Source organism: Artemia franciscana, chromosome 9, assembly GCF_032884065.1.
Source record: "Artemia franciscana chromosome 9, ASM3288406v1, whole genome shotgun sequence".
NCBI classification, from domain to species: Eukaryota; Metazoa; Arthropoda; class Branchiopoda; order Anostraca; family Artemiidae; genus Artemia; species Artemia franciscana.
The window spans coordinates 12,960,290-12,980,168 of NC_088871.1; the positions used below are offsets into that span (position 1 = coordinate 12,960,290).

The 19,879-nt window shown below is 35.7% G+C and overlaps 1 protein-coding gene across 6 annotated transcripts in view; it reads right to left on the reverse strand.

Annotated features, from left to right (window-relative positions):
• Positions 1-19,879, reverse strand: part of LOC136031019 (protein BCL9 homolog) — a 97,778-nt gene that overhangs the window by 48,596 nt on the left and 29,303 nt on the right. Inside the window, exon 1 of one of the 6 annotated variants that reach the window (XM_065710196.1) lies at positions 10,446-10,486. The exons of the other annotated variants lie outside the window; for them this stretch is intronic. The gene's annotated coding sequence lies outside the window, so the exon portion shown is untranslated. Of the gene's footprint in view, positions 1-10,445; positions 10,487-19,879 lie in introns of those variants that run through there. 6 annotated transcript variants of the gene reach the window in all.

Consider the following 19,879-nt stretch of genomic DNA (forward strand, 5'->3'; position numbering starts at 1 on the left):
TCGCTAGTCTTAGGAATTATACGAACTATACGATCTATACGATCATTAGTTGTATAGTTGGTTAGGTCATATAACAAATAAGTTATTACAAATAATCGTATAGGAACTATACGATCATTAGTTGTATAGTTGGTTAGGTCATATAACAAATAAGAATTATACAAACGACACTATACCACAAGCTATGCTTTTTCCAGTAAGTGATATTTCATTCTTTAAATGTAAAAAAAAAAAAAAAAAACACAAAAGAACACCTGATGATACCAAAATTATGCCCAAAGGGTTCGAAAGTTATACCCCGTGGCAGCTATCATGCCAAGAATTCGAGAGCAGGGTCACGGGTCTCAAGTATCGAATATTAGTTCTGACAGTGGTCAAGTTTCAACCAAATTTAACGCCACTCCATGGCAAAATGTGTTCAGGCGGAAAGCTTTTGTTTCGCTTTAGAGCTGAAAGACTGTTTAACCCAATGTTTGTCTTGAATAAAAAAATATATTATTTAAAAACAAATGAAAAACTTGCTATGCATGCCCTGGTAAAATGTTATATTGGTATTTTCTTTTAGGAAAATAACTAAATAACCACTTTTAAAAGAAACATGGTAATAAAGTAAAAGTAGTAGTATTAGATTCACTATTTTATGCACTTTCAAAATATCATGATTGGTTTTCAAAGAAAGCACACGCACACGCTATCACTATATTGTCAATTAGTAGTAATAATAATAATAATAATTTATTTGTGACCCACTTGAAACAACGGAGTATAAAACAAACACACAGAAAAAAATTAACACATTTAACAACACTAACACAAATTAACAACAACTGACAACATATTAAATTACTGTAGAAAACATTTTAGAAGACTTAACAACTAACACAACTTAACAACAACTGATAACACATTAAATTATTTAGAAAACATTTTAGAAGACCATGAAAAGGGTTAATAGTAAAATGTATCGAGTCGGATAGTTTCTGGTGTAGCACTTTAAGTTTATTTGATAAATCTGGAGTCCCGAAATTTGTTACCATATCACTGTTCTTGTACCAGGGAGGAAGATACAACAAAAATCGGAGGAAACGAAAATAAGATGACTTGAGAGCCTTTAAATCTTTTATTTTTAAAACAGGATACAATCCAGAAAGATATAAAACCGAGTGATCACAAAAGCAAGAATAAATTTGTGAAGAGGCTTTGCGGTTGTATTTCCCATTTTTGCAACAGTTTTAGAATAACCCAGTTGAAGTTTAACCTTAGCATCAGAAACAATTGTATTACGAAAAGAGACTAAATTGTTAGTAAGGGTAATACCCAACCATTAGGTGATTAAGTGAACTGATGGAACTCGAAAATCCCATGTTAAATTGAAAATTTATATTTAAAAAGTACTCAAGTATTCATTGGCGGAAGATGCCGCTTTTAATATCAGGCCATAGCTTCTTGAAGATGCTACAAAATGTTTGAAAGGATTTTTTTCTATTTCCTCTAATTGCTTAGAAATCTTAGAAAATGTCTAGGGATTTTTCACAAGTGTACTCTATGAAGGATATTGCTTTTGGAACAAAATTGGTACTATCATGTGCAGAAGACAATAACCTATAAGATGATTGGAACCATTTTTTGATGTATTTTCCTGTTTTCTAACAGTCCCCTAGAATATTTTCAGCTACCTGAAATTTTTACAAGTCGGTTGCCATAAAGAATCGTTTCAGATCGCCGATAATAACCCCTAGAGACGAAAATGACAAGCTGGAATAATCAGCTGCTTGTTAATAGTGTGAAATTTTCATAAATTATTTCAATGCAATGAAGAAACATAGAAATGAGAAATAGTCAGGAGCCTTCAGGAAAGTTATGCACACAAAGCCGAAATCATGGGGAAAATTAAATCAAAGCGAGGTATGGAACTGCGAAACTGCGAGAAATTTGGGGATAGGCTAGTGGATAAAGAACCGAAAAGAGTCTAAGGCGGACTATTGCACGGAAGTTGGAAAGAATGGACTGGTCAACCCCAAACGAGGCCACGACTACTTTTACCAAGTACAATCAGTCAGCTTGAATGTGCTCAGCTATATACTTGCTTTTTCATGATTTTTACCCAGAAAGACTTCTACATTGAAAAGATAGACCGCAATCCAGGCTTTTGGACCGAAAAGATTTTTCCCAAGCTGAAAGGATTCTTCATTGATGCTTTGATCCCAAAGTTCCCCAGGGGGTTCCAATACAAGAGCCGTACTTATAAGATTAATCGTCTAGTACCGGTAACAGGAAAATTCATTTTCCTTACATTCTATCCTTCTTTGTAGTTACATACTTAATTGTATTGTCATTTGAAATAAAATACCTTTGTTTATATTGCTTGTCCTCCAACTTTATCAAACAGTTCGTAGTAACGAACTGTAGTAAAGAGCGACCCGGCTCAATAGTAACCGAAACTCTAAAAAATGGAATTTTGGTACCAATAGCTACATCAAAAGAATCGCATTTTAATGCTGATTTTAAATATATTAAATAAAAAAAACAAGTTTTTTCAACTGAAAGTAAGGAGCGACATTAAAACTTAAAACGAACAGAAATTACTTCGTATATAAAAGGGGCTGCTTCTTCATCAACGCCCCGCTCTTTACGCTAAAGTTTGACTCTTTCTCCCAACTCTTCTTTTTAAAACAGTAAAAAACTTTAGCGTAAAGAGCGGGGCGTTGATGAGGAAACAGCCCCTTTTATATACGAAGTAATTTGTGTCCGTTTTAAGTTTTAATGTCGCTCCTTACTTTAAGTTGAAAAAACTTGTTTTTTTATTTAATTTCTGAATGTTTTTGAATAAATGCATGTTTTGATTTTGGCTCTCCGCAGAGTAATAATTGAAACAAAATTTGAATTTTTTTTTTTTTTTTGCTGAATGGCTTACTCATAATTTTGATCGAATGATTTTGGGAAAAAAGAGCGGGGGAGGAAGCCTAGTTGCCCTCCAATTTTTCGGTTAATAAAAAAAGGCAACTAGAAATTTAATTTATTACGAATGGTTTTATAAGTAAAAGATATACGTAACTTATAAACTAGCTTACGTGAAGAATTTTTTATTCTCATATTTTTATTACACATATGAGAGGGTTCACCCCGTCGTCAGTACCTCTCTCTTTACACTAAATTTTAAATTTTGGCCCAATTAATTAAGAATGACCCCTGAATCACAAAAGCCGTAGAATAAATAGTTGACATTACTAAAAATACTTTAGCGTAAAGAGCGAGGTATTAGGAGGAGGTGAGCCCCTCATATGGGTAATAATTTCTGTTCGTTTTAAGTTTTGATGCTGCTCCTTACTTCCAGCTGAAAAAAAACTTTTTCATATATATTTTTTCATTGTTTTTTTTTTTAATAATGTTAGTAAATCCTGCACTCCCTTCATGGAAATTTTCTTCCCCCATGACCAAGTCCTCGATGGAAAGTTCCCCCAGTATATCCCCCTCTTTTCGACCCCTCTCCCCGACCAAAAAATTCTCCTGAAAACACCTGTACACTTCCCAATAACCATTACTATATGTAAGCACTGGTCAAAGTTTTTAACTTGTAACCCCTCCCACGGAGACTATGGAGGAGTAAGTCGTCTCCAAAGACATAGTTATAAGGTTTTTCGACTACGTTGAATAAAATGGCTATCTCAGAATTTTGATCCGTTGACTTTGGGAAAATAATTAGCGTGGGAGGGGGCCTAGGTGCCCTCCAATTTTTTTCGTCGTTTAAAAAGGGCACTAGAACTTTTTATTTCCGTTTGAATGAGCCCTCTCGCAACATTCTAGGACAATTTGGTGGATACGATCACCCCTGGAAAAAAAAACAAAACAAAAAAAAACAAATAAACACGCATCCGTGATCTGCCTAAAAGTCATAGAACACTACTGTAGAAATTTCAAGCTCCTATCTGCAAAAATGTGGAATTTTGTATTTTTTGTCAGAAGGCAGATCACAGATGCGTGTTTATTTGTTGTTTTTTTTTCAGGGGTGATCGTATCAACCCAGTGGCCCTAGAATGCTGCAAAAGGGCTCATTCTAACGGAAATGAAAAGTTCTAGTGCCTTTTTTAAGTGACCAAAATCTCGGAGGGCACCTAGGCCCCCGTCCCACGCTAATTATTTTTCCAAAGTAACCGGATCAAAATTCTGAGATAGCCATTTTATTCAGCGTAGTCGGAAATCCTTATAACTAAATCCTTATAAGTGTACAGACGTCTTCAGGGGCGTTTTCATTTGGTCTGGGGCAGGGTTGAGAAGAGAGGGATATGCTGGGGAAACTTTTCATGGAGGAAGAAAATTTCCATGAAGGGAGCGCAGGATTTCCTACTATTATTAAAAAAAAAACAATGAAAAAATAAATATGACAAAGTTTTTTCAACTGAAAGTGAGGAGCAGCATTAAAACTTAAAAGGAACAGAAATTATTACGCATATGAGGGGCTCACCTCCTCCTAATACCTCGCTCTCTACGCTAAAGTATTTTTAGAATTTCAACTATTTATTCTACGGCTTTTGTAATTCAGGGGTCATTCTTAAGAAATCGGGACAAAATTTAAGCTCTAGTGTGAAGAGGGAGGTACTGTTGAGGGGGTGAGCCCCCCTCATATATATAATAAAAATGTGAGAATACAGAAGTTCCTTACGTAAGCTAATTTGTAAGTTACGTATGTCTTTAACTAGTAAAATTTATTTTTACTAATAATTTTACTAATAAAAAAATTCGTAAGAAATTAAAAGTTCTAGTTGCCTTTTCAGGTAACCAAATAATCGGAGAGCAACTATACCTCCTTCCCCGCTCCTATTTTTTCTCAAAATCGTTTGGTCAAAACTATGAGAAACCCATTTAGCCAAAAAAATAAATACCCAAATTTCGTTTTAATTATTCATCTGTGGAGAGCATAAATCAAAACATGCATTGATTAAAAAACGTTAAGAAATTAAATTAAATAAAAACAAGTGTTTTTAACTGAAAGTAAGGAGTGACATTAAAACATAAAACGAACAGAAATTACTTCATATATGAAAGCGGCTGTCTCCTCATCAATGCCCCGGTCTTCACGCTAAAGTCTGACTCTTCCTCTTAACTCTATTTTTTAAAACAGTAAAAAACTTCAGCGTAAAGAGCGGGGCGTTCATGAGGAAGCAGTCCCTTTCATATACGAAGTAATTTCTGTTCGTCTTAAGTTTTAATGTCACTCCTTACTTTCAGTTTTATTTTTTTTTTAATTTAATTTGTAAGAAAACTTTGGTTTTCTAAGAATCCTCGAAGAAAGCTTTCAACTAAGTTCGCTGTTTAGTTTCGAATTAATGAAATGAGGTATTTTAAATAGCCTATCCCTAGGAAATAAAGTGGAAAAAACAATAAATTTTAAAATGCATTCTATGCATGCCGTCACAGTTGCATATACATGGGCATTTTGTACTTGAGAATGATAGTGCTCTTTTGCTCATTTTCTAATCTCCCTTGGTCGGTAACCAAGCTTTGCAAGACACTGTCAAATATATTATTATTTCTCGGCTGAAGCATCTCACCAAAGGAAGCTGTCAATCAAAACCTTTGACAAGACTTGATAATTGGTGCTATTTGAAGTTTTGACAATCGACGATCTCTAGAGAATTAAAAGACAGAAGGGTAACCTTACTTCAATTCTGAAGCTCGATGTTTTCAAGTTCACTTAATCACGGCCTTAAAGAAGTCACGCACGGAACGCTAAATTCAGAACAATTAAGTCTAGAAGATTGGTTAGGAGAAGTACCAAAATGAAGGAATTCACATTAATCAGGGTTAAGGGTTAGACCTACATTCGGGAAAGCAGTAGAGATAGAACGAACAGAAGCCGAAAGCCCAGATTTAGTTCTGCTAATGAGAAAAATATCGTATGCATAAGCAAGATATGAGACATTTGAACTACCTAAAAGGTAAGTTGTTGGAAGACTATTTAAAATACCAGCAATACAAATTTTGAAAATTGATGGAGATAAACCTCCACCTTGTATCACACCTTGTCTTACGGAGATTTTTAACATAGAAGGATCAGTAGGAGAAGATTTAATATGAAGGAAAGAATGACCATACCAAAATTTTAAAAAAGAAACAATAGAAACATTCACTCCACAAACCTGAAGTCCTAGTAAAGAATGATGCTGCATCCTAGTAAAAGATAGTATTTTCTTCTTTTTTTCTTTATTATTGGTATTTTCTTTTTTAAAAATAGATATTCAGTTTTTTTTCCGGAACTTATTCATGACATTCAAACACGAACCGGAATTCCAACAGTAACATCGCTTGGTAGTTTTAGCTGAGCTAAATTTACCGTGCCCCTAAACCCGCGAAAAATATAATTCAGATCACTGTTCTTTTAGGGCTCATGAAACAATTTTTGAGCTGATAATGAAGGCTTCCGACTTGTGCAAAATCAGTATCCAAATCCTCAATCTGAATAAAACAATATGCTTGAAATTCCCAGAAAATAATAAATACAAAAAAAAATTCAAATTAAAACCATCCAGGAATAAAAAGGTCAGATGTAACGGAAAATTTGAAAGTAACCTCAGAGCAAAAGCCTTATAGAACAGGGACTTTTCCCGGACAAAGGAATCAATACACACCAAAGCTATGTTAAACGAAGGGAAAAGAATTTGTTGACCTTAGATAATACTTAAATATCTAAAATTCTGCATGGTATTGAATAATAATAATAAAAAAAGATAAAAAAAAAGTTCACAGTAGCTAAGTCTTGATGGTGAATAAGAGTTTAGGACCTAGTTATATAAAAGTTTTATACAACCAGACAATGCACCTTCTTATATATTCTTTTGGGTGGGATGGAGTTTTCGAAATGCCTACTAGTTCAACATGGTCTGATTTTTAGAAAAGGAGACAAGCAGATTTCTTTCCAGTTGTGCATAGATCTTATGATTTAAAAAGTGAGCATAAAGCTAAATTTCGTGCAAGTTCTGTTGACTATTTTCTTTTTTGTGCTTCTAATAAGGGTAATTTTCTCTATTTCTCCCTTGTGTTTATACCCGTTATAGGCAGGTACTTGGGAATTTGTTTCTGGGAGCACGCCATATTTAGGGTCGAAGAGGGTAGAAAGATATTTTTCGTATTTTTAATGCCAAAACTAAGCAAATTATATGGAAAATTATACAAAAATGTGTAAAAATCTCCAATCAAGCGTTGCTTACCAGCATGACCTTATAATAACTAACTTTGATGTTGGTGGCCTTACTCTTCTCATTTATTTGCTCGGAGTAGAGCACTCTTGCTTCTTTTGATCTTTTTAATAGTAATAAAAACCCTTTCCAATCAACAGTTTAAGACTTGCTACCCTTTCAGCAGTTTCAATTTTAGAGCCAAACGAAAAGAAGATCGTTCCCAAATTGGGTGGGAGGAGCTTGTAAGAAAGGATCTAAGGGCAATTATAACTTCATGGGAGGATATAGAAAGGAAAGTTTTAATGAATTGGGATAGAGGAAAAAGTGTGCGTAGCTGCGTTGGTCTCAGGTGGCTTGATGCTACACTGAGCTGTTAGTATTAGTAGTAGTAGATTCAAAGAAACCATTAAAGGTCAAATACATAGTACTGCTTACAGGGTAAAAAAAAAACAATAGCAGCTAGGTATTTTATAGCTGATCCATAGTTACCAGATGTGGCACATTTGCGTCATTTTTAGATTATTTTCAGGTGTATGCGCATTGAATTCTTAAGACCAGTGGGTATTTCAAGGTATGTTTAATCGAAAAATTGTAACGTTAGTGCACCTTGGCTTCAAGAATGATGTCTTGGATACATTTTTGCTTTTATGGCTGCCTAATCTTAAGCATGGCATCTGGTCATACTGGGCTGATCAGCGTGCATTGGTTGAAGCACCAACAAAAAACTCTGTCTGCCTTTACTCTAGCAGACCTTAGGCTACACTGGAAATTTCCTCGAAAAATCCTCGCAGATATCAGTGCGTATAAATGTCTGATGCTAGCATAGTTGCCACGACAAAGAGCTTCTGAAAAGACAGAAGGGTTTTCATGCACCCAAGGGAAACTGCTGATATAGGAGGTCAGCAAGGACACAAAAAGAAACTATCTAGAAGTTTTTTGCACCGGATTGCAGTCGGAGCTATTTCTGTGTTTTATCTCACCGAGTGGTTAGAGCTCTGAACTTGAAATCCTGAGGTCCAGGGTTCGAGTCCTGGTGTCACTGATTCTTTGGTTTGAGAGAGGGGTCAATGGTGTTACTCAGTAAACTCAACCGGAATGGCAACCTGGAGGAATCTGGGAGAAAAACATAGGAAGCGTCGGATGACACACTTCATGGGAAGCGTGGTTGAGGGGGGGGGGGCATTGCACTCCCGGCCGAAGGCATAGAATCGGGAGATCGGCACCTGCACAACGCAGACTACTGCCCAACGTGCGAAAAAGTTTTAAGTTTTGAAGTTAACCATAGTTAGCCATAGCACTGGTGGTAGATGTCAACAGAAGGGTTTCATCCACTCAAGGGAAGCTGCTGATGTAGGAGGTATGCAAGGATATAAACAAGCTATCCAGAAGAAGTCTTTTGCACCGGATTGCAGTCGGAGCTAAATATGTCTTATTTCCCTCTAAAACAGAACAACCACAGTTAACCATAGCACTGGTGCAAGAGGTCTACAAGGATTCAAAGATTGTTCTTAATGTCGTATATTTTCAGCAAAATTTATCCTCTTTGACTTCTTTTTTCAATACCCTCCTCCGCCCAAGAAACTAAATTTGGACTTGCGCTTCCCTTTAGTCTTGCATTCACACCAAGAAGAGAGCATAGTGATGTATTGTTAATACAAGGCCGTATCCAAGGGGGGAGTTACCAAGTTTACCCCCCCTCCAAAAATTTTTTACGGCTCATAAAAAATTAACGAAAATGTACGTACTAAATTGCTCATGCTTTTATAAGTCCCCCCCCCCCCGAACAAAAATCATGGACACCCTTGGCTCAATAGAAAAACCGCTCTGAAAATCCAGTTTTACATCAAAACATTTATTCTTCAAAGTCTTAAACACGTTAATAACAGACCCAAACCTGCAGGTTTTGATACAAGTAGCATCTTTATAGTCGACAAAGAGAGGGACCACAGTGGAATGGAAACACCTCTGGCAATGTCTTAATTGATTCAGACAATACCAAACTGGATCTCTTGTCTTCACAAATCCGTCAAAATTGAAAAAGAACAGCGACACGATCTCATATATTTGTGAAAACCCCAAAAGCTATTTTAATTGCCTTGATCCTAGTAGTTATTTGGTTATTTCAACTACTATATTATGCGTCCTTAGATATACTTCAAAAGATTCTGGTTTATGAACTATGGCAAAGGTGATAATATAATGTTTGAATCGTAGTTTTTATACACACAAGTGTATATTTACTCATTAAATTTTAAATTTAAACATACGTGACTTAATACATAAATTCGACTGAAAATGTTTCCATGAAATGAGCGAAACGAAAAAACTTCAGGGAGTCACCACCTACCTCCCTCCAAGTCTTTTTTTTAATAACCTTTTTTACACAAAAAGAACGTCTTTTCGTTTATGTTAGTCAAAATGGGGCTCTCTTTTCGATAATACGTATATTACATTTGTTTTTAATATAGAAGGGGGATAGCATATTCATTATTTTCCAAAACATTGCGGAGTACAGGATCCCTGACTCACCAAAAATGATGGGCAGGACGTTTATAACCCAAGTCACTCAGCCATTAGTAAAATCAAAATCAATTTATATATATATATATATAGAAATTGTTTTTTGAAACACCAATGCTCTCCCCCCCCTAAGAAAAATTCTCTTGGATCATCCCCAAATTTTAGCCGTGAAACCTTTTAACGGTTGCACTTCCAGCTATTAGAATTACCAGTATTCAGTGTATCTAGACAATTAATGAAATTTAAGTGAGATCAAAACGCCCGGGGGATGGTGGCTGAGGGAACATGGGCCCAAAACCCTCTATCCCTCCTACGAAGGTCTCTTCTCACGTGATACCTTAAAATCAACTTAATGTTTATTAGAAACGCCCAATAATGCAACGACTATAAGAATGTCAATGCATATTTAAATATAACATTACTAGTGAATAACCCCCGCAGCCACGTGCATAGGAGAGGGGCCTTTGTGCCCACACCCCACCCCAAATCTCGGTATCGTTTTTCATTTAGTTTAGATAATCTGTGTCTTTCTTTTGTTTTTCCCACAACTTACCCCCACCCGTACTCTAAGAGTTGTTTACCTCCGAACCAAAGTCCCAGGCATATGTCTGCACTCTCTAATAATATACCAGTCTTGGTTACGCCAGTTGTCTTTATGGCAATTAATATTTTATTATTAGATGATTGTTATTACAAAGGACATTCCAATCCTTGACTAAAACAATGACTTTTAGAACTGAATAAACAAACCTTGATGTAATCCATGATTAAATTCAAACAAACAACACCTTTTTGAGTCTCACATTAAACTCATACCATAAATAATTCTCTTTACACCGATATAGACACACTTGAGCATTAAATACCACCAAAATTGACATTAGGTGTTTAGCCAACACAAATTCCATAAGCCCATGAAATGTCTCCATTACAACGGCTCTTCCCCCGGAAAAAAATAACTCTCGGCGCAGAAGAGATGATTCCCCCTTGTTTCCCATATTGAATAGCCACTGAAACCCTTAGAAGGGGAGAATGAGAAGCCTTTGTTAATGTGTTGAAGGCAAATAATATTCAATGGGAAAACTAAAAAAAACGCTGATTAGACAATAAACAGTTTTAAATTGGAAACATGAAATGCTCTTCCCCCTAGCAAAGAGTCGGTAACTGGCGGTTAAGGAATTCGGTGGTTTCCTATGACTAATAGCAGGCACGTACACGTAAATCTATTGAGGGGAGGGGCCGGTTCACCAAAACCAAAAAAATGAGATGATTTTTCAATAGCTTCTTGTTGTGAATTCACCAAAAGCTCTTAACAGCAAGAAATTGGAGGAAAATATAGGAAAAAAAAGCAAGGAAAATTTCGACATTCCGGGCTGGGATCCGGATGCCTCCTTCGTAAGCAATTTATCACAAATGCTAATGTTATTAGAATCAGTAAAGATTGAAAGCTACGCTTATACTTGTTTAGAGAAATATTATAAAGATATACAGTTTTTTAATTCATTAAAAATAAAACTAAACGAGCATAACAATTGAAAACAATATCATATCAATTAAATATCGTATCAAAAACATATCAATGAAGGAAAACTTAACGGTAAATCTACTACTGAAACTGATCGAACTCTAAATCTAGCTACAAGACATGCATTTTCCAGTAAATTTCAAATGGATCTCATGACGTCTGCATATGTACATATTTCAGGTCCAAATTAGAATATGGAGAAGATATACACACAATAAAAAAATAAATAAACAAATAAAAACAGCGAATAAACTTGTTTCAAACAGTTCGTGGTAACGAACTGTAGTAAGGAGCGACCCGGCTAAATAGTAACCGAAACTCTAAAAAATGGAATTTTGATTCCAATAGTTACATCAAAAGAATCGCATTTTAATGCTGATTTTATATATATAAGTTTCATCAAGATCGGTTATACCCATCAAAAGTTACGAGCCGAAGAAAATGTGCCTCATTTTAGAGAATAGGGGGAAACACCCCCTAAAAGTCATACAATCTTAACGAAAATCACGCCATCAAATTCAGCGTATCAGAGAACCTTATTGTAGAAGTTTCAAGCTCCTATCTACAAAAATGTGGAATTTCGCATTTTTTGCCCAAAGACAGATCACGGATGCGTGTTTATTTTTTTTTTGTTTTTTCCCAGGGGTGATCGGATCGACTGCGTGGTCCTATAATGTCACGAGAGGGCTCATTCTAACGGAAATTGAAAGTTCTAGTGCCCTTTTTAAGTGACCAAAAAAATTGGAGGGCACCTAGGCCCCCTCCCACGCTCATTTTTTCCCAAAAGTCACCGGATCAAAATTCTGAGATAGCCATTTTATTCACCATAGTCGAAAAACCTAATAACTATGTCTTTAGGACGACTTAGTCCCCCACAGTCCCCGTGAGAGGGGCTGCAAGTTACAAACTTTGACCTGTGTTTACATATAGTATTGGTTACTGGGAAGTGTACAGACGTTCTCAGGGGGATTTTTTTGGTTTAGGGGGGGGGGGTACGTGGGAGGATATCTCCAAGGAGAAACTTGGAAATGGAAATGGAGAAATGGAAAGTTTTTTCTACTGAAAGTAAGGAGCAGCATTAAAACTTCAAACGAACAAAAATTATTACGCATATGAGGGGTTTACCTCCTCGTTATATCTCATTCTTTACGCTAAAGTATTTTTAGTAATTTCAACTATTTATTCTACGGCCTTACTAAAACAGTTTCTTACTGTTTTATAAATAGAGTTAAGACAAAGAGTCAAACTTTAGCGTAAAGAGCGGGGCGTTGAGGAGGAAAAACCCCTTTCATATACGGAGTAATTTCTGTTCGTTTTAAGTTTTAATGTTGCTCCTTACTTTCATTTAAGAAAAACTTTTTTTTTTATTTAATCCGTTAAGAAACGGTAAAAAGCTTCCAAATTGCAACAAAGAAGAAAGCACAAAGAGCAAAAAACAAGCGTTATTAAGGCGGTCAAGCATTTTCCTAAAAAGCAATCCTTTATTATACTCTGAAGAGGACTATTTGGACGCAGGAGGTGCCCACTTTCCACCACCTGGTGTAGACTACATCTCAGAACGACATATATGCCGCGCAATTCTGCCACGCTTGGCAGTCTCCGTCAAGCTTAGCACATTTCCGGCACACTTATCAGGCACTATCGGAGGTGCTTGATTTCTGAAAGTGGGCGTCCCCACGCATAGGACTCTCTCAGTTTCTCTTTTAATACATTGATAGTGAGTAATGACGTCGCATGAACCGATTTACCGTATGGGAGCTCAAGGTACTTAAGCACCCCAGAGGCAGGGATGGTGACAGAGCGTAGGTGACGTAGTCACGTGCAATTTTGATTGTATCTACAAGAATGACCACAACATGGAACTGCATAAATTCCAGAAGTTCATTGGGATCACTCAAAATAAAATATTTTACAATAAATATAAAGAAGCCCTTCTCAAAAAAGGAGTTGAGCGTTTTCCCGAGGACATTATGCAACACTCCTGTATTGAAAATAGAGTATTTTCAATTGGTAGAAAAACGAATGACCAAACTGATAACGATGCCAAGATAAATTATCTAGATCCAGTTGTAGAACAAACGCAAAGACGACACCCACTTTTTCAACAACAATCCGGGTAGCTAAGAACCTGACATCATCTCACGTGATCATCAATGATATAACTAACACTAAGATCGGGTATTAAACCCAAAAGTTGTCATATCAGCATTGCTCACTCCCACCAGTTTATTAAATTGTAAAACTATTATCTTTTTCGACTCAGTCAAAAGAGAGCGCCCTCAAGGGATTTAGCTGTTGAACATGACAGATTTGGGCATTTGCCCATTTTTTGTTGTTTCATTTGGACTTTTTTTTTCTCCGAGAATTCCAATCCAAATACATAACTGACTGTGGCAACTCAGTACGTGACGAAGTGATATATCAAAGTACAATACAATAACAAAACCTGAATACTGCCATTCTAAATAAACACACAGAAGAAAAATTGATTTTTAAGGAAGCGAAACCAAACCAATTTCAGCTGCCAAATGCAACATTAAAGCAGAAATTAGATGGCGAAAACCAAGCTTCTGCCTGGTAGACAACATCTTACGAGATGTATAGTTTTTGCCCCATACCCGCGATACGATAACGCTAATCTTGTGCTACGATTTTTTACCACTGTAGTAAATATGCCACTATTGCTCAGAAGCTGGATCAACTCTCAATGTTTTTACACACACACAAACACACACACACACATCCAGCATAATTTAAGCATCCACAGAAACGGGTCAGTTTTTTTAGTATATCTTTACTCTTATCGTACTATATGGCTAATTTTTCAGTTTTTTGCACTAATTTTGCAATCACATTATATATATATATATATATATATATATATATATATATATATATATATATATATATATATATATATATATATATATATATATATATATATATATATATATATATATATATACATTAAACCAGGATTTAAAACATTTTCAAGATTTTATACATTTCCGTCAGTGTCGTCACGTTATATCATGGATTTAAAGAAGCAAAATTATTTGCTGATTGGACGACGCATTTTGACCGTAATAAATCAAACATTAGCAATAACTCTTTGATCATTAACACATTAAAATAAAACATTAATACTTTGATCTTTAAAAAAATATGTGTCAGGGCGGAACATTTTAACCTTTACAACAATTTAAATGTTTATTTGCAGATGTAAGTTTTTAAACCAAGCATCTGCTTGGTAGACAACATCTTGCGATATGTGTGGTTTTCACCCCATACCCTCGATGCGATGACGCTAATCTTCTGCTACGGTTTTCTTCGGTATATGAAAATGAGGTTGTATTTCAAAATAATTTTATGAGATTTACCAGCTATTTGCTTTATGATGATCCAGCAGGTGAACCATTATCCCCCCCCCCTTCCTCGCAAGATTTCTACGGGCATATTTTTTTTCATATTACCCATCGCTCTGTGCGTACATACTCATGGGAATAATATAACCATGAAAAATTTTTTAGAGTTCATTTCCTTGAAAAGGTTTCCATTATCTTCCTTTTAGCCCATTGCATTCCAACCAGGCATATTCGCAGGAGCCCCTTCCTCCAGATGTAGAGCATCGTACTTTTACGATTCCACAATAATTCCCTATTCTTTCTAGATAATCTGCCTGTTTTTGCTTATTTTCCAATTCTATCCCCTCCCCACTAAAAGGTTTTGCCCCCAGAAGAAATTCCTAAGGAAATGCCTGGTTCCTAGTTATTAGCAGTCATTAGTAAAATAAATAATTCTTAAATTTTTTAGAGACTTTCATCTTTAGTATCATTTTTGTCACATACGACAACGCAACGCACGGACAAATCTTTTTCGGATAGAGGATAAGGGGGCTTAAATTGAGAGTTTTTGTTTTGTCAATAGATTATCCCATAGATTCGAAAGGAGTGGATTTAAAAGGGAAAAAGTAATTAAAAGAAGAGACTTTTCAAACAGCAAAATTACACTAGGCGTAACAAATTTTAAATATTTATATTTTTTCTTTAACGATTTTTTTTTATTCATTTTCATTAAAGCAAAATGACGCTATATTTGTAAATTTTCGCTTTAAGTTTGATTTCAGTGTTAACTACCCTCAAAAAATGCTTCAAAAACTACCAATCGATATTTAATCTGAACTATATCTACAGAATTACGTAGACTAAATTTCTGATCAATCCTGATTCAACAGGGTCAAAAATGCATCTATAAACCTTCTATATACGTAATACGTATGTGTACATACATATGCCTAGTCTACAAAATCATAAAGACTGAATTCTTTGATCAATTAAGATGTAAAATATTGACCTTTCTTTCTAAAATGGATCTATAAAGCTTCCGTTTTAAAAGGACTATCTGAATGATTTTGGGCCCTTGTATCTAGGCTGCATGAATAACGTCTCCACTAAGGCACCTTATTTAGATTAAATAAAAAACAAGTTTTTAGCTGAAAGTAAGGAGCGACATTAAAACTTAAAACGAACAGAAATTACTCCGTGTATGAAAGGGCTTGTTCCTCCCTCAACGTCCCGCTCTTTACGCTAAAGTTTTACTCTTTCTCTCAATCCTACTTTATTAAACAGTAAATAACTTTAACGTAAAGAGCGGGACGTTGAGGGAGGAACAGCCCCTTTCATACACTGAGTAATTTCTGTTCGTTTTAAGTTTTAATGTCGCTCCTTATTTTCAGTTAAAAAACTTTTTTTTAATTTAATTTCTGAACGTTTTTGAATTAATGTACGTTTTTATTTTGGCTCTCCGCCAATGAATAATTAAATCGAAATTTGCATATTAATTTTTTTGCTAAATCGCTTTCTCCTAGTTTTGATCAGACTATTTTGAGAAAAAGGGTGGGAGAGGAGGCCTAGTTGCCCTCCAATTTTTCGGTTACTTAAAAAGGCAACTAGAATTTTCAATTTTTAACGAACGTTTTTATTAGTAAAAAATATACATAACTTACAAATTAACTTACATTATTTTTATTATGTATATGAGGGGGTTTGCCCCCTCGTTAATACCTCACTCTTTACACTAAAGCTTTAATTTTGTCCCAATTCTTCAAGATTGACCCCTGAATCACAAAGGCTGTAGAATAAATAGTCGAAATTACTAAAAAATACTTTAGCGTAAGGAGCGAGGTATTTAGGAAGAGATGAGCCCCCAATATGCGTAATAATCTGTTCGTTTTAAGCTTTAATGCTGATCCTTACGTTCAGTTGAATAAAACTTTTTCATATTTATTTTTTCCTTGTTTTTTTCAAAAATAATGCTAGAAAATCCTGCGCCCCCTTCATGGATTTCTCTTCTCCCATGACAAATTCCTCCAAGGGAAGATGGTTTTGGTCTGTTACCACATGGATCTGTGGAGGAACAAAGAGCATTGAAAGGTAAAGAATACGGCGTTGGATTTTAGAATCCGGTGCAAATCTCTGTTTCATGACCTTTCAGCCAGCAAGTGCATTGGGGGTTAGGGGTCAACCATCCTGTACTTTCCTACAGCCTTCCTGGTCACCTTCCTTAAATAACTGCGGGTGCCCACTTAGAGTTGGGAGAGTTGGGTCGGCTCTAACTGAGCTTACAGAATTGCGCCACTGACCCCCGTTCAAGACCAAATAACCAGCGAAACCAGGACTTGAATCCCTGCTCCTACGGAAAAAGGGTCTCTATTCTGGCGCTCAACCCACTCAACTAGGACAGCTTTAGGCTTGCTCTTTACAATGTAAACACTATTTCCTTAACCAGGATGTAAAAAATGGTATTATCTAACAGTTCCGTAACATTTTGAGCTACGGGTCCCAGTTAAATTTAATCAAGGTAATTTTTTTTCAACATCCAGGAACCAAAGTAAGCAAGAGCAGGCCAACAAATTTTGATAACAACGGTTCTCGCCAAGTTCGTCTGAATCCTCAAAATCTTGACATTTATAAAGGGGTATTTATAAAGTCCGAAGCCCCCCCCCCTCAAATACTTGCCAGCTAAAATGAGCGCGTCGATTACCTTTAGGTATCATATTAGGAATGCATTTACTCGTTTCCAAGACGTAAGTAAGAATCACTCCAAATTATGTGGTTTTCCTACACACGAAGGGTTTTCCCTAACCTCCTAAGATGTGACAGTATCAATTTTGATTCAAAATGCTTCAAAATCAGATTATTTCTGAAGGCGTAAACCAGAGATGATTATATCTGGTAAGTTTAAAGAAAAGTGGTTTATTGGATGTCTGATGACATCCAAACTTTAATAATTGGAAACTGAACTTTCCGAGAGAAAAAAAATGGAAAACACATAATAGCGATAAATCTAAACGAAAAACGACTGAAGAGGCCAAGAGCTGAAGAGGCCAAGAGCATGAGAAAAGAAAGGAGAAAATATTCAGCATTATACATCACAGATTTTCCAAGTTTTTTTCAAAGTAGAAAACGTTTAATTGATTTAATATGAATCAAAAGCCTCATCATATAGAGTGGATATTCGTAGAAACACAGGAGAGGACTCATTCAATCACAAATTAAAAACCAATCGAAGGACAAAATGCAATCCTTCAACACACCATGACCCACAGGCAGGGTTGCACCAAGGTCAGTTCCTAAAGTGCTAATATGGCCCAAATGTGCGGGCTACATAACAATTTCGGCTTGCACCAAGGTCAGTTCCTAAAGTGCTAATATGGCCCAAATGTCCGGGCTACATAACAATTTCGGCTTGCACCAAGGTCAGTTCCTAAAGTACTAATATGGCCCAAATGTCCGGGCTACATAACAATTTCGGCTTGCACCAAGGTCAGTTCCTAAAGTGCTAATATGGCCCGAATGTCCGGGCTACATAACAATTTCGGCTTGCACCAAGGTCAGTTCCTAAAGTGCTAATATGGCCCAAATGTCCGGGCTACATAACAATTTCGGCTTGCACCAAGGTCAGTTCCTAAAGTGCTAATTTGGCCCAAATGTGCGGGCTACATAACAATTTCGGTGAGACAATAAAAAAAAAATGTTTGCACGTGTCGCGGCTTGCGCTGCAGCACGCGCAAGGTCCGTATAAGTTTACTTTGATTAGTTTTAAGTCTAATTTTTTGTCTTGTTATTTCAAACTTAGCGCCAATCTTTCGAAACGAACACGGCAAAAATGCGGTATAGGCGTCATTCTTTCAAAAGGAAAAACAAGAAAAAGGTGCTCCTCACTTTTTGTTAATTCCTCTACTTTTTTTCAGAATCTTCATTATTTCGTCTAAGACAAAAAGAAAAAAATTGTAGCACGAAAGTGCTACGAATTGTAGCACGAAGGTGTTACTATTTGGTCATTAAATGTAGCACGTGCTACAGTGCTACTCATGATGAAATAGTGCTAAAATAGCATTTTCGTGCTACAGGTGACAACTCTGTCCACGCGGTGAAGGTGGATACCGAGCATTCCAGATAGTACTTCCTCGACCAACAAGAATCTTGGGAAAAAAATTCACATAAAAAGTCTTATGAATCAAAAGAGATCCTGGAAAACGGACTCTATCTATTATAAATCTCTATCTTAAAAAAAAAATCATCAAACCGCGGCCGAACTCGCGCTAAGTACATTAACAAAAATTAACTCAGATGATCAAGTTTTATGAGAAAAAAAATATGAGAAGACAGAAACTGAAATTTAAATGTTATTCAGTATAATTCATCAGTCAGCTGTACAGTGGCGTCGATTCCTGAAAATAAAGGGGGCATATCTTTTTAAATTCCATTGAAGTAATTTTGTTGTCCTTCAATTCTTTCGACGAAAATACAAAAAAAAATATTCTCCAATGTTGTTAAAGAATTAAGGAGGGAAAAAAATGAATCTACTGCCCCCCTCCCCATAAGCTTAAGTCCCTGGCATTGTTGCTTACAGTGATTTTGTTCGAATTAATTTGCAGTGCTTTAACTAAGACCTAATAAAGTAGACGAACAACAAAATCCAAGAAAATTGAATTACACTCTTAGCTTGTGTGGCATACAAAACTCTCTTTCTTTGGATCGATTCCTAAGAATATTTTCCCGTTACAACACCCTGAAAATTTCCGGAAACTAGAAACATTTCCATGCTCTACCTCAAGAGAATAATGAAATGAAGGATCAGAAAAAAGCTAAATCTAATTCATCGTATTAATTTAAAAAATTCTGAAGTGCAATAAAAAACAATAATATTTCAGTGGTGGTTTTTTTCCATAAAACTAATGGAATTAAAAAAAAATATGAATCTGAAGAACTGTGAAAAATATTAAGCTAAGTTTCCACAGCCTTCATCTTACGGATCTGGGGGGTCCTTGAGCAAATAAAATCCCGTTTTTGCAAAACCTACGTCATAGGTATTCTAGGTCGTGCCTATATATCTATATATATAAAAATAAGTTGTCTGTGTTTGGATCTGTGGATGGATCAGGTGACGTCATGTTTGCTCGCATATGACGTCTGAATTATTTCACACTAATACAAAAGAAGAAAAAAACTAAAAAAGGTAAAAACTACAAAAAAAACTAAAAAGAAAAAAAAACTAAAAAAGCTAAAAAACTAAAAAAAACTAAAAAAAGGTAAAAATCTAATAACTAAAAAAAAACTGAAAAAAATAAAAAAAGGCAAAAACTACAAAAAAAATA